The sequence below is a fragment of the Sapajus apella genome, unplaced genomic scaffold, assembly GCF_009761245.1.
Source record: "Sapajus apella isolate SASKATOON/1434 unplaced genomic scaffold, GSC_monkey_1.0 scaffold73, whole genome shotgun sequence".
Lineage (NCBI taxonomy): Eukaryota > Metazoa > Chordata > Mammalia > Primates > Cebidae > Sapajus > Sapajus apella.
In genome coordinates, this window is record NW_022437013.1 from 6,938,560 (window position 1) to 6,954,937 (window position 16,378).

General features: G+C 38.5%; 1 protein-coding gene across 3 annotated transcripts in view; it reads left to right on the top strand.

The window, feature by feature from the left end:
- COL4A6 (collagen type IV alpha 6 chain) overlaps positions 1-16,378 on the top strand; it is a 294,729-nt gene that overhangs the window by 114,261 nt on the left and 164,090 nt on the right. The window lies entirely within an intron of this gene.

Consider the following 16,378-nt stretch of genomic DNA (forward strand, 5'->3'; position numbering starts at 1 on the left):
TTTTTCATGGCTGAGTAGCATTTCACCATGTGTATATGTACCACATTTTATTTATCCATTCATCCAATGATGGACATTTAGGTTTACTTCATATCTTGGCTATTGTGAATAGTGCTGCAATTAGTCTTGGATCACAGATATCTCTTCAACATGATTTCATTTCCTTTGGGTATATATCCAGTATTGGAATTGCTGGATCATGTAGTAGTTCTATTTCTAATTTTTTGAGGCATCTCCATACTGTTGTTCATAATGGTTTTAATCTGTAGCTTCTCCTCAATCTCTCTTTTTTCCTCCCTGAAATCTTTTGTTGACAAAAACTGGATTATTTTGTCCTGTAAGTTTCCCATAGTTTTGATTTGTTGGTTACAGTTCTCCTGTATTTACTATAAAGTGTTGTAAAGTGTTGGTAGTTCTAGAGATTTGATTATATTCCATTTTTTTCTCTCTCTCTTTTTCCCCCTCTTCCTCTCTGCCTCCCTCCTTCTTTCCCCCCATTCCCTCTCCCTTTTCCTTCCCCTCTTCCCCTTCCTCTCTTTCTGCAAAAATATTTAATCAGATAGTGTTTTATTCTTCCATCATTATTGAAGTACAAAATGCTACAATGTCTGCTTGATCTTCTTTCTGAAATACTAGCAGCTCTTGATCTTCATTAGAACCCCAGTCCATTACTTTATTGGGAGTTGCAAATTTTGATTCTATAATTCTGTCTTTTCTTATGCATACAGTACCTGTATACTTCATTTAGGAGAAACATCCCTTCATTAATTTTTATGGTTATTCTGAGTTATAGTTCATTTAAGAAAGGCAGGATGAATGCTTGATTCCACTATCCTTTTGTTAACCAATTTAAAAAATAATTATTTCCCTAGCATCCTCCAAAAGTGACCTGTGAGGGTTTTTTTTTGTGTTAGGTGCCATTATGGACTCATGAAGTTCTGAATATTTTACAAGTTTCATTCAATGCAGTTATCATTATCGACATTCAGGCCATCACTTATTTGGGCAGTGGGAGCCTATTCAGATTGACTTCTGAGTCCCTTTGTTGTGATCTTTTAACAGTGTTACTGAGATACAACTGACTTATAGTAAACTGAACATATTTAAAGTGTACAATTTAATAAGTTTAGACAAATATGTACAAGCATGAAAGCATCATCAAAATCAAGATAATGAACATGTCCATTATCAGCAAAAGTTCCCTTCGTTTGTAATCCCTCCTCTCACTCCTCTCTGCCATGCCCTCACCCTTGGGCAATCATATTAAATCTGTTTTCTGTCACTATAAATAAATTTTAATTTTCTAGAATTCTATGGAAATGGAAATATAAAATATGTATGCTTTTTTACATAATTACACAATAATTACACTTTTTATTTGGCATAATTATTTTGATACTCATTTATGATGCTGCCTGTATCAATAGTCCTCTATGACAGGAATAAATAGTCCCCAGGGCCAGCTGGGTACTACTGCCTTATGAGCTATGTCAGCAGTCCCCAACCTGTTGGGCAGAAGGGACTCGTTTTGTGAAAAACAATTTTTCTGTAGACAGGGTCGGGGGGGTGTGGGGCTAGGGATGTTTACAGGATGAAACTATTCCAGCTCAGATCTTCAGGCATTAGTTAGATTCTCATAAGGAGCATGCAACCTAGATTTCTTGCATGTGCTATTTACAATAGGATTTGAGATCCTATGAGAATCTAATGCCACTGCTTATCTGACAGGAGGCAGAGCTCAGGTGCTCACATGCCCGCCGCTTACCTCCTGCTGTGCAGCCCAGTTCCTAACAGGCCACTGACAGATCTGCAACCCAGGAGTTGGAGACACTGAGATATGTGATATGCAAATATTTTCTCTCAGTCTGGAGCTTATCTTTCCATTCTTATAAGAATATTATTCAAAAAAAGAAGTTTTAATTTAGATGATGTCCAATTTCTTCATTTTTTTCTTGCATACTTCAAATTTCTGGTGTTGTATCTAAATCTCTGCTTAATCTAAGAGGACAAATATTTTCTCCTAATTTTTCTACTGGAAATTTTGAAGTCTCAGGCTTATATGTATATCTAAAATATATTTTGAGTTAATTTTTGTACATAGTGTAAAGTATAGATCAAAGTTCATCATCTGTTTATTTTGCATATTGGATGTCCAGTTGTTCCAGACTATCCTTTGCTGGAGACTATTTGTTGAAGACTATTCTTTCTCTACTGGAATACCACTGCAGCTTTGTCAAAAATCAGTTGACTATATATATGTGGATCTATTTATGGACTCTATTCTGTTTCATGCATACATTTGTCTAACTTTATGCTGTCTTGATTGTTGTAGCTTCACAATAAGTCTTGAAGTAGATCCTGTAAGTCTCAAAGCTTTTTGTTTTTCTGAGTTGCTTGGGCTATGCTAGGTCCTTTACATTTTCATATACATTTTCAAATTGCACTGAGTTTATGATCAGCAATTGGGGGGAAATTGATATTATAAAGATATCTTTCCATTTATTTAAATATTCTTTAATTTTCTCAGCAATTAAGTTTGCCATGCATAGGCACTGCACATCTTTTGTCAGATTTATTCCTAAGTGTTTCATATAATTGATGTTATCATAAAGGCATTTTTATTTCAGTTTACAGTGGTTTATTGCTAGTATATAGAACTGCAACTAATTTTTGTATATTGATCTTGTATCATCCAGCATTACTAAAGTCACTTATTAGTACTAGTAGCTTTTTGTAGATTTCATGTTGTATTTTATTAGATCATGTTATCTGTGAATAAGCACTATTTTGCAACTTCCTTTTGAATTTGGATGCCTTTTTTTCACTGGCTAGAATGCCTAGCACAATGTTGAATAGAAGTGTAAATGTGGACATCTTTGCCTTGCTCCCAGTCTTAGTTGGGAAAGCATTCAGGCTTCCACCAACAGACATAATGATATCTGTAGTATTTTCCATAGTTGCCTTTTAGCAGGTTGAAGAAGTTTCCTTCTATTTCTAGTTTGCTTTGAGTTTTTATCAATAGTAGAGGCTGGATTTTCTCAAATTATTTTTCTGCATCTATTGAGATAATGATAGGGTTTTTTTTTTTTCTTTTTGGTCTGCTAATACGGTGAATGACATTGACTAATTTTTAGATGTTAAACCAACTTACCATACCTGGAATAAACTGCACTTGGTCATAATGTACCATCATTTCTATATATTGTTAGGTTCAATTTTGTGAATTTTTATCAAGAATTTTTGTATCTATAGCTCTGAAAAATAGTAGTCTGTAATGGTAATGCTGGACTCACAGAATGAGTTAGAAACTAATCCCTCATCTTCAATTTTCTGGAAGAATTTGTATAGGATCAATATATTTATTCCTTAAATGTTTGGTAGAAATCACCAGTGAGGCCATCTAGCCCAGGAGTTTCCTTTATTGGAAGGTTTTTAACTGCAAATTCAATTTATTTAATAGGCAAGGGACTATCGGGATTCTCTACTTCTTCAGTGAGATTTGGTAGTTTATGTCTTGCACAGGAATTACCAAAGATAAAGTTTTGCCACAGAAGGGCTTCTAAAAATTGGTTTTGCATCTCACTGTGCTTAGAAACAAAAAGAAAAGTAGATGAGTTTTGAAGTCATGAAATATGGAATTAGAGACAGAAATACTGGACCGCTCCTTCGCCTATGGCTTTTATTAAGCCCAAAAAGTTTCAACTGGAGTTTGAACTTTGCTTATGAAATATAGTGCTTGTGTGTGTGTGTGTTGTTGTTGTTGTTTGTTTTGTTTTGCTTTTCAAAGTCTGTTCCCACCAACTAAGTAGAATACTTGACTTGTTTCTATTTTCTGCCTGTGAGAAGGGATTAGGGCTATTTCTCCTAATTTTAGAAATGTAGTCATACGTGACAAGTTGGTTTGTCTTGTTCATGCTTCAAACAAAATGAAAATTAACTTCTGAAAGGATTTATAGCTTAAAATTGCAGCCATACAACTAGGTAAAAGTAATATGTTGTTCTTGGCAAATGAAGACAGAGGTCCTGGTGTTTGCTGGATTTTGTACTTTATAGGATTTTGTTTCCTTCTAATTTTTCCTCCTAGTCATGAGGGATGGATTTTCTACGAGCCATTTAATTTTCCTGGTTAGTCTTCTTCACATGTCATCTTTCCCCATCTGTGAGCAACTTGAAACATCTTTCTCCTTATCAACACATGTAAGCCTTAGACACTATCTACATTGTGAGCTAAACATCTGGTGAAATATTGTCTTTATGGAAATGACCTGTATTTGTCTCCTATTCTGTTTCCCAATAACTGCTACTGCTGGTGAACTACACACATGAACTCACCATCTGTCTCAACTGAGCATTTGTTATACTGTGTCCCACTAGTCCAAAAGAAAGAAATGGCACTGCCCTTAACCACTTGGACTTAATAACAGAGGAGACAGTCTGTCAGGATATTTCCAACGGGACACAGTCTCTGTCCTGGACTCCTAACTCTTCCTATTTCTCTAGAGTTAAAAACAAAATTCTTAATCTCCCAACTAGAAACCTTAAAAGATTTTGTTTTCAACTTGTAATGATTTTCCTAAAGCTATCATATTATAAATTAGCAGAGAGGGCCTGTACCAAGCCACTAAAGGCCATGACACTCACTGCATACTTAAGGTCTAGTAACAAGAGTAAGCTCACAGAATGTAGAACATACAGTCCCACCACGCATTGTACAACTGAGGAAACTGAGGCTCAGCCAGATCACCTGAAATAATTTTGAATGTTTTTACTGGAAAACTGTTGCCACAATTTCTCTACAGTAGTCAAAAGGAGAGGCTGTTAGAATGACCAACAAATATAACAGTAAAACATTAGCAGTGCTATTGTTGGAAAAGACAGAAAGTGAAATTTAAGAAAGGATGTGTGAATTTTGTGATATATGAGTTCCATCTCAGTAAAGTTTTTACAAAAAGGAAAAAGAATGGATGTGACTAGAATTTCCAGAGAAATGGTTGAAACATGAAAGGTGTTCCAGGAAAACAGGATAATCAATAAATAGGCCCCTGTGACTAGAGGGGGTGACAGGTGGGCTTACAATGGTAAGTTGAGCCTGATTTTGAGTGCCCTTAAATGTCATACTTAAATTTTGAACTTTGTGGGTAATGGGGAGCCATCAGAGGCTTTTGAGGGAAGATAAAACAATCACATCCAAGTTTTAGAAGGATGTCTTTTTATCTTCTGCAGCGATAGTTCTCACTTTCTCCTTTTGACTGCAGCTATCTCCTGTATCAAGCTTTTAGTTTCCTGAGTGCAAGGAATATGTTTTCTAAATATTTGTCTTTTTTCCATACTGCCCAACACAGTGCCTTTATACATAGCAAGTGTGCATTAAAGGTTGTCTAGCAAGCACACAGCAAGCCAGTATACAGCAGGCATTCAATAAATACTTGCTGAGTAAATGAATAAATTTAATCATTACAATGCTAGTTGTAACTCTGCTTTCCCCTTTTACTTTGGAAAGCATATTAGAATGCAAATGAGTAGGAGTGACTCAGTTACAGAAAGAAACATGAGTCCCCTCTTAATTTTCTGAAAAAGTAAGGCAAAGAATTTATATTTTAACTACTATTACTAACGATTACTTTTGACACACCTCATAACTGAATTTGTCACACAAGTGTATCATGATGCTACGTGTAGGGTTTCCAGACAAAATAGATGACACTCAATTAAATTTGAATTGCAGATAAATAACAAATAGATCTTTAGTATAAGTATATCCCCAAATATTGCATGGAACATACACTAATTTGGGACATACTTATACTAAAAAGTTACTTGTAGTTTTTCTGAAATTCAAGTTTATTGTGCATCCTGTATTTTTTTTGCTAAATCTGAGTATTCCTCACTGCTCCCTGTGACTAGCCTTGGGATGTGTTCTTTCATAGCTACTCAGTAAATTCTTACTAACAGAGGAAAAAGAGACTTCTATTTTAAGAACATTATGAGCAATATTTAGTTTGTGTGTTAAGCATTTGTTTGTTAAATTTACTTAAAGGTCTAACTGGGTAGTACTACATCCACTCAGGCCCTGGTTCATACTGGCTGGCTAGAGCTTTTCAAGTGAAACCTGAATTCCCTGTTCCTTTTCTATCCCTGATGCCATCAGTTGTTTTTATCTATGGTGTGAACACAGTTGAACAGATGTTGGAGGGAAATGGCTTCCTGAAATATTCAGCAATGTCTGGTGTCAGTTTCTTCCTTAAAATAAAGTATAGGTGACAAGTCCCATGTGGTAGGGAGCTAGATCACACAGATCACTTTCTTCTCTTCCCAGAGTCTTTCATTCATAAACTCATAGGGAGCTTTTCTTAAAAGGCAAGTGCACATTAAACATGGGACAGGACCCAGCTTGGTTTAATGTGTGTATGTATGTGTATGCATGTGTGTACGTGTGCATCTGTGTATGTTCACATTTCAATGCAAAGGTTTTAGGTTTCATTTTAGAATTGCTCAAAGTAAAGCCAGATTCTCTGTACTACTAGCAAGAAGTTCAGAAACGCAGGGTAATGTTAAAGGGGACCTGGTTTAAGGGAAGAGGTCTAAGATTTTGAGCCAAACCTGGGTCTGAAATAATGCTGCTCCCTAGCTGACTGACCTTGGGAAGGCAAACTAATCCCTTGAAGCATGAGTTTTTTCATCTGTAAAAAGATAACGGTAACAGTGCCTACCTCACAGTGGAGGTGGGACAGTCAGTGATATAACAAAAGTGAACTACTTAACTAGGCACATAGCAGATATTCACGGTAGCTGATATTGTGAATGTGGCCCCAGGATACGCCTGATCTAGCCAAAGAGGCCTCAGAATTTTTGGATCCTGAGACCACTGGCAGTGAATGAAGATTATGAAAGGTCACCTCAGCATCTTGTATTATTTTTCTCTTTTAGATGTTTGGCTATCTTCACTTTGTCATATAACTAGCAAATGATACCAACACTCTGAAACTCAGGATTTTTTTTTTAATCTAGAAAACGGTCATATGAAAAATCATTCCTTTGTTTCAAAAGTACTTATAAGAATTATATATGAAAGTTATTTAGAAAATGTGCAAACGATACAAATAATATTGTGAAGTAAGTAGAGTAATATTGATTAAAAAGTACCCCCCAAAAGGCACCTCTCAACACTCATCTTTCTTTTCCCGGCATCTTAGTTTTGGGCTAATTCCTGGAACTAGTGGCAGCAGGTCCAGTTATACACAGACACACACACACACACACACACACACACACACACGAGCCAGACAGTTGAAAGTACCTGGTTTTTTATCCCCACTCTGATACTTAACTTTTTGTGTTGAAAAAGTCATTTAACAGCTGAATTTCCATTTCCTCATCTTTAAAATGGGAATTAGCCATTGAATGAGGACCTATTAAGCATTCTCATGCACAGTACTAGACACTGTAATTGTAAATATTACCAGCTGACATAGATTGAGCATATGCTTAATATAGTAAGCACTTGACTAAAATCATCATCTCATTTAACCTCACCAAATCCTGTAAAGTAAAATATCCCTTTTTATAGTTCAGGAAATTGAGGCTTAAAGAATTTCCATTGATTTGTCTTATAGTGAAACCAAGGTCTTCATCTCAAAGGAACCTAATGTCTAGGAGGGCAGGTGAAGATATAAATAAATCGTTGTAATATTGTATATGTGTCTATGTCTCTACACACACACATATCTAAAACATCTGTTTCAGATTTGGGGTGGAAAATCAAATGAGATTTGATGTGAAAGACGTTTTGAAGAAATCTGAAGTTATTAAAAGGGGGCAGTTTTGTTATGTTGTATGAAACCGGGAATGAGAAGCCATTTCAACAACCATTTACTGTGCTAATTCAAGATGAATTTATTATATTCCAAGAACTGTCTTGTTTTGCACTATGCGGGATATTAACAGGGCTAGTGTCTTTACAGTACCATGCCTTCTTTCTTCTGGGACATAGTCACAATCCTAAAATCCATGCATTTCTTCAATGCCACCAGAGTCAATCATCCATTGATCCTACTACCTTTCTACTGCCCCTTACCCACTGCCTGTGCTCAGTTCCTTCCATAGGAAACCTAGATTCCATGGTCCATAATCATAATCACTTCTTTCCATATACCGTTGACTCCCTTGCCCCTCTTTTCCCTTATCATCCTCAACTAGCAGATCCCAACCTTGATTAAATCCAACTGTTCCTGTAGTCTACATGTGTATCCATGTGGCTGGACACCGCTACAGAAAACCTCACAATATTAATAACTGATGTTCCTTTAAGTTCATGACCACCAAACTCAGGTGGGCCCTTAGCCGCCTTGCAGTCCTGTCAGATTTCCCTAGTCTATGCCTTCTCCCTGCTCTCCTAACTGATCATGTCACACCTTATCTCTCTGCAAACTTCCAATACCTCCTTCCTGTTCTTGCTCTCAGCTGATAACCTTGATTCTTGTTTCACTGAGAGGAAAAAGTAAGTATGATGAAGAGAACATCTGCATGCTTCCATTACCACATCAACTACCCTACCTGCATTTATACCAACCTAGGTATTCTGCCTTTCCACCTGTCACTGTGGATGAACTTTTAATTCTCTTATCTAGGGGCATTCCATCAACTTATGTATTAGATACCATCCCCTCCTGTGCACTTAAAGTCACCCCCAACAATTTTTCCATCTCTCTCCTGTGTCAACACATATTCCTTCAAAATACTCACATATTCCAATGTCTCCAATCTTAACAAAAATTAAGCATACTTTTTACACCATATCCCTCTTTGGCTACAGTGCTATTTCTTCCATTCCAAATACTCCTTTAGATAATTTGCTATCTTGGATTTCTCCAGTTCCTCACTTCCCACTCTCCACTGAACCCCTTGCAATCTGGCCTTTAGCTGCAATAAGCCACTGAAATTTATCTGGTACAGATCACCACATTGCTAAATCCATTGGTATGTTTTCATATCTTGCCTTACTTGACCTATTAATAATTTAAGCTTACCACCTTTTCCCAGGGCCCCTTTGTATATTGGTTCTTTACTCATCTCACTGGCTACTCCCTCTCAGATTCCTTCTCTAGTACCACCTCATGTTCTCTTAACACTGACATGCTTCAGTGCTTAATTCTAGGATGTATTCTCTTCCCTTTATCTACCTTCACTCCCTTGGTAATCTCATCTACTTTTGAGGCTTTTTGTTTTTTTATACAGGGTCTCACTCTGTCACTCAGGCTGGGTGCAGTGGCATGATCAGCCTCAAACTCCTGGGCTCCAGTGATCCTCCTGCCTCAGCCTCCTGAGTAGTTGGGACTACAGGCACATGCCACCATACCTAGCTAATTTTTTGTAGAGATGGGGTCTCACTATGTTGCCCAGTCTGGTCTTGAACTCTTTGGCTCAAGTGATCCCCCTGCATTGGCCTACCAAAGTGCTGGGATTACAGGCATAAGCCACCACACCCAGCCCCTTGTGGCTTTATATAACAATGATGGCAGAGATGGTGATCTCCAGATAAACCCTGCTCTCTCCTACTCTCCATGTTGTTAGGTTGTCCAATATGTCTGGTTCTTGTTAAAGGGATCATAAACACAAAAGATGTATCACTTCCAGTGAGGGGGAATTAAGGGCAGGTACTAGGATCTGAGATAGTGGAGTTGCTAGACGAAAGCATCTTGGAATTCCAAGTCACCTTTGGAGAAGGCCACTGAGAGGAGCTGCTTGTGTCTTATTGGATTATGACATAAGTGAGAAATCAAACTTTGTGTGCTAAACCATTGAAATCTTAGGTTTGTCAGAACAACATAGTCAAGTCTATATTGACTAAGTCTGAATTCCAGACTTCCATAGCCAACTATCTACTCAACTCCTCTATTTGGATATCTTATACACATCTCAAAACCAAAATTCCTGATGCTTCCCAGGCCAGCTTCTCCAATAGTTTTCTTCATCTGAATAAATAGCAATTACATCCTTCAAGTTGCCTAGTACAGAAATCTTGGAGTCATCCTTGACATCTCTGTTTCAGTCACATCCCATATCCAATTCATCAGCAAATTCTGGCAGCTCTACCTTTAAAACATATCTAGACTCCTTTTACTTCTGTCAGATTCTATAACTGCCCCTCTGGTATAAACCTCTATCATCCTGCTGAACTACCACAACAGTCTCCTGGGTGGCCTTTCTGCCTCTGTGCTTGCATCACTAGAGTTCACATGGAAGCTTGAGTAATTCCTCTTAAAAAGTAAATCAATTGGTGTCACTCATATGTTCCAAACCCTTCAGTGGATTTCCAGGGGCAAAGCTCTTACATTGGTCTATAAAATCTATGATCTGGCTCTTGTTCCAACTCTGGCTTTATCATCTATTCCATCCTCTCCCAACACCCCCAGGATTCCATCCCTCCCACACACCCCCACCCCCACTGCACTCCAGGATTCTGGCCTCCCTGCTGTAGCCAAAACATCAAGCGTATTCTCTCATTTACTGCCTTTGTACTTGCTATTACCTTTGCCTGGAATACTATTTCCTTGGATAGTTACATAACTTGCTCCTTCATCTTCTATGGCAGTATGTCTCAAACATTATGTGCATCAAAATCACCTGAAAGGGTTGTTAAAACATAGATTGCTCAGCCCCACCCTAAAGTTTATGATTCAGTGGATCATGGAGGAGATAAGAATTTGCAACTCTAACAATTTCCCGGGACTGGTGATGCTGGTCCAAGGACTGGGCTTTGAGAAACACTGTTTTCTACTCAGAAGTCCCCTTATAAGCAAGGCCTTTTCTGACTTCCTTATATAAAATAACAGCCTAACCCCAACGCTTCCTACCCTCTTACCCAATTTACTTTCCTCCACAATACAGATCATCTAACAAATATGTATGTAATATTCATTTATTGTTTGTCTTCCTTCTATATTTTAAACACCTTGAGAGCAAGGACTTGGGTACACTTATGGCTGTATGATACTGCCATTATCACCAATGTCTAACACAATGCCTAGCACATAGTAGGCGCTTAATACATATTTGTTGAATGAGTGGTCAGAATAAAATGCTACACAGCCAGTCTTCTGTGACCTAAGTTTTGGAGAAAATTACTCACAAAGATCATTGGCCTTTGCAGTTCAATCACTTCAGCTAAGCCGCTGTTACTTCCTATCTTGTTTCCTGGGTTACCTTTTGCATCATTGTCATCCTTGCCAACTCCCATGCAAGAAAGCACTGGTGATGCCTAGAAAAGCCTATTGGTTGGTGGTAGAGGCACTGTGATGTAACTCTTTATTTCAGGAGACCCAGGAGAGAGGAAGAATCCTAAGTGATGCTGATCTCTAACACTTGTAACTCAATTGTTCTGAAAGCAATTATTTCACAGCCCTTCACTGAATATCTTCCTGAGACAGGGCTGCAGAGAAACATAAGACATAGTTCTGATCCCAGTCTGATAGCAGAATCAAACAAATTGAGTGAAATATGGCAAAACTCCATCAGCAAAGAGAAGAGAGTACTTCTCCTGGAATTGCTGAGAGGGCGGCAGAGTATAAGGGTGTCTTCATCAAAAAGATGGTGTGTAAGCTGGTTATAGAAGAATGAATAGAAGTTTGGTTTGTGGTAAATGGAGTAGGAAAGCATTGTAGACACAGCAACCAGTATCAGCAAAAGGATAGATGTGTGGGGTAGAGATTATGTTTAAAATATTTAGCAATATTTGTGGTTATGGTTTAGCAAACCCAAACCTTTAACCCTAATTACTAAATATTTTTAGCAATTAAAAGATAGTTTTGGTGGCTGAGGTGGGTGGATCAGTTGAGGCCAGGAGTTTGAGACCAGCCTGGCCAACCCCGTCTCCACTAAAAATATAAAAATTAGCTGGATGTGGTGCTGGGCACCTGTAATCCCAGCTACTCGAGAGACTGAGGTAGAGAATGGTTTGATCCTGGAAGGCAGAGGCTGCAGTGATCCAAGATCACACCACTGCACTCCAGCCTGGGTGGCAGAGCGAGACTCCATCTAAAAAAAAAGTTAAGTTAGTGCAGTGATTCTCTGACATGACAAATAACTCATGGTGGTGATCTGGGGGAAAAAATACAATCTTCCCTTTATTTACTGTGCATTTTTATTCAGTAACAATAATACTGTAAAAAAATCATTTCGATATATAAAAATGTGGTTATGTTCTTTTTTTAATTGCACTTTAGGTTCTGGGGTACAGGTGCAGATCATGCAGGATTGTTGCATAGATAGATATATGGCAATGTGGTTTACTGCCTCCATCTCTCCGTCATCTATATCTAGCATTTCTCCCCATGTTATCTCTCCCCAACCTCCCTACCCCCCCATCCCTCCCCTAGCCCCCACAACAGTCCCCAGTGTGTGATGCTCCCCTCCCTGTGTCCATGTGTTCTCATTGTTCAACACCCGCCTATGAGGGAGAACATGCGGTGTTTGATTTTCTGTTCTTGTCAGTTTGCTGAGAATGATGGTTTCCAGATTCATCCATGTCCCTACAAAGGACACAAACTCATCGTTTTTTATGGCTGCATAGTATTCCATGGTGTATATGTACCATATTTTCCTTGTCCAGACTATCATTGATTCAGATACTTACATTCACAGACATCAACAAATCCAAATGGACATCCTGACCAAACAGAGTGAACATCAGCCACAGACAAACTGGCATGGCCATACCAGTACACACCACTTGATAAGGAGCTCCAGAGAGAGACCAGAATGTTGCAAAAACTGCTGAGTAGTCTGGTATGGCTAATGTTAATATAATAACAATAGCTGACACTTAGTGCATGCCATGAGCCAGGTACTGCGCTTTGCATGCTTTATTTATTTATTTGTTTGTTTGTTTGAGGCAGAGTCTCACTCTGACGCCCAGGCTGAAGTGCAATGGCACGATCTCAGCTCACTGCAACCTCTGCGTCCCAAGTCCAAGCAATTCTCTGCCTCAACATCTTGAGTAGCTGGGATTACAGGTGCCCACCACCATGCTCAGCTAATTTTTTGGTATTTTTAGTAGAGACAGGGTTTCACCATGTTGGCCACGCTGGTCCTGAACTCCCGACCTCATGATCCACCTGCCTTGGCCTCCCAAAGTACTGGGATTTCAGGCATGAGGCACCATGCCCGGCCTGCATGCTTAATCTTATTGAATCCTCCAACCAAACTCTATACAGTAGATACTGTTGCCATCCTCATTTTACAGATAGGAAAATTGGGTTTCAGTTGCCTAAGGTCATCCAACTCAGAAATATTAGAGCTGGGATTTAAATCTCTACAGGCTGACTTCAGAACTTATACTCCTAAGTGATACTGCCTCAGATAGTGGCTAGAACATATTTTTGCCCCTTAACACTGTGGGTTTGTACAAAGAGGTAAAATAAATTGACCTTTCCCTTATAAACATTACAGTCTGGATAAGGAAACAAGACTCTCAGCTATGCAACCTTAGGAACATTGCAAAGACTCTTCCACAACAACATGTAACACTTATCCAACGAATGGGACTTAGTGTTTCACTGAAGCTGAAGTGGTCATGGAAGATGTGGAACTTGAATTTGGTCTTGAGAGGTATGAAACAATAGAATATTGCATTATGTTCAGAAGTGCTAGAATCCATTTGTTAACGATGTGACCCAAGCCAAATTAATCTTATTCAGTGTTACCACCTGTAAAATGGGTGATTTGGATTAGACCAATATTTCTTACCAGAAGTACGCCCCAGGAGGTATTTTGGAACTTGTGAGGCTATTTGTGATTGTCAAAATGATCAGGGAGCGGGGGAAACTTACTAGGTGGCTTCTAGGAATGATAGGTGTTCTGAATACTATGAAGAATTGTCTTGCATCCTGCAGAATACAAAAGACCCTTGGATATTCATGGAGATGAAAACTTTGTTTATAATTATTTAAGTCTAGAACAAAACTACATTTTATATATTGAAATGAATTTTTTCATGGTTTTCTTGTTACCGAATAAAACTGCCCAGTAAATAAAAGGAAGATTGTACTTCCTGCTCCCCACCCACGATCATCATCATGAGTTATTTGTCATTTGAGATAATCACTGCACTTACTAATAGCAACTGATTCATCATACTTGAATCATCAATCCTACATCCCAGTGTCATTCTGTGTCAGCAGGCTGTCACATTCATAATGATTCTCCAGACAGCTGTTGGCCTCTGACTACTTCATGACGTCTTCTGTGTATGAGCTTTTATATATTGAAATACATATCTTTTTATTATAAATGATTTTTTTCTGTTTTTTTTTTCTTTGTAATACAGTTAGGTCATAATATGTGCTTTTAAAACTTTTGCTTACATTTTTATTATAACTTATTGCTATGAATTTCTTTTCAGGATTGCAAAGGAGAATAATAATTATAATAAAAAATAAGGTACTGCTCTGATAGAGTTAAGAACCACTGTATTAGATGATCTCCCAAAGCCTTTCCACTTTTAATTTTCTTGGGTATAAGAAGGGTTGGATCTTTAGAGAAAAGGGAGAACATTCCAAGGCAGGAATGACACCAGCCACATGGCATGGTCAAGCAGGGGGTGGAGTGTCCCCAGGCAAACCAGGATAAGGCAGAGGCTTCTCAGGTCTAGTCTGGTTATGTTCCCTGGAAGTCTGCCTTCACTCCTCCCACCTCACTGTAATTGAAGACTCCTGGGGAAACTGCCAGGGCTGGCATTACAGGAAATTGCCTTGTGGCCAACAGGGCTTCTCTGGTTACTTTCCTCGGTGACAGAAGACAGTAACGGCTTCCTGTCTGTTAGCTGGTTGTCTTTGCCTCCTTGTTCTGGCCAGTTCCTAAGAAACCTTGCCTTCTGCTTCTTATGGTTTTGTTCAGCTCCTGCTATTGTTTTTTTTCCCCCATCTTATCCAGTTCCCTTGCTTTCAGCCTCATTGCTCCATGCTTGAGGGGTCTGGAAACTTTTCATCTACCATAGACCAATTTTATGGAACACCCAAACCAACATTGTTTAGAAGTCGGACAAAGCTCTGAATACATGCCATTTCGACTTTGGCTGTACCTTTCAAGTTCTCTTCCTTGAAGGGGATGACTTTTATCACTTAATAACATGTATTATTTTTTTTCTTATTAATTATATGTGCTTGTTGAAGACTGCTTAGAAAACACAGAAAGGTATGGAGAAGGAAATACAAATTATCTATAATACCAAGAAATATAGTACTCAACATTAGACAAGGGTGTCAGCATAAGTGAAGATAAAAGTCAATGCTGCTCCCTCAGTTCTCTATTCTATGCCAGCCCCTAGCTTCCTCCTGCCAGAGCACCTCTTGATCTCACCCTTATGAAAACTTCTCTGTCCTATATACCATAAAATGGAAGGCAAACTGGAAAGTGTGCAATAGCACTTACCATGTCAAGGGCTTATAAGAGATAAAATATATCATATAAGGAAGGTGTTTGGAATCTAAAATAGTAATATTTTGTCATAGCTCTGCCATCACTACCTTATTACCAAGGTGTTGTGATGATAAAGTGTTGTGGGAATGTCTAAAGAGATAAGAGACCATCTGATAATTCACAGTGCTTTCCAGGAATTAGGAAAAGGCACACAGTACACAGAGGCAAGAATGATTAAGTGTGAGATCAGCTCATAAATATGCTTTTCTCTTTGGAAAAAACATCCAACATTAAACAAAAAAGTTGTATGATACTAAGTCCATCCCAGAGATAAAGTTCTTAAAGATATTATGTTCTGATTTTTTCCCAAGGTGGATATGGTCAGATAGGTAGTTTTTCTCACTGTTGAGTCCTCGTATTGAGGTTCTGGTAGACAAAGGACTTAGAAAACACTAAGGCATAAGGGTTAAGGTCAAGACTTTGGAGTTAGTCAGACCTGAGTTCAAATCCTAACTCCATTCATGTGGTCACCAAAAATTCTTTAGTGTCATCCATTGTTTTCAGCATTGGAAATACAGCATTGGACAAGACAATTAAGTCACTACTTACACGAAGCTTACATTCCAGTGGGAAAAGACAGAATGTCTAATGATGAAAAGGTAATGAAATGATAGGATTGAAAAGTAACTGGAGACTCAGGAATGGCCTCTCTGAGAATGGACAGTTGAACTGAGACCTACGTGTTGGAAAAAGGCCAGCAATTTTTTTAAAAATCTAGGAGAACAGCATTACAGATAAAAGTAACAGTGAGGGCAGAGGCCCTAGGGCAGGAACAGGCTTGATGTTTTCAATGAATAGAATGAATGCCCTCCCATGTGACTGAAGCAGTGTGAGCCAGAGAGAAAGGAGATAAGGTTGGCGAGGATCAGCACACATCAGATTATGTGAGGCCCTTGCAGAAATT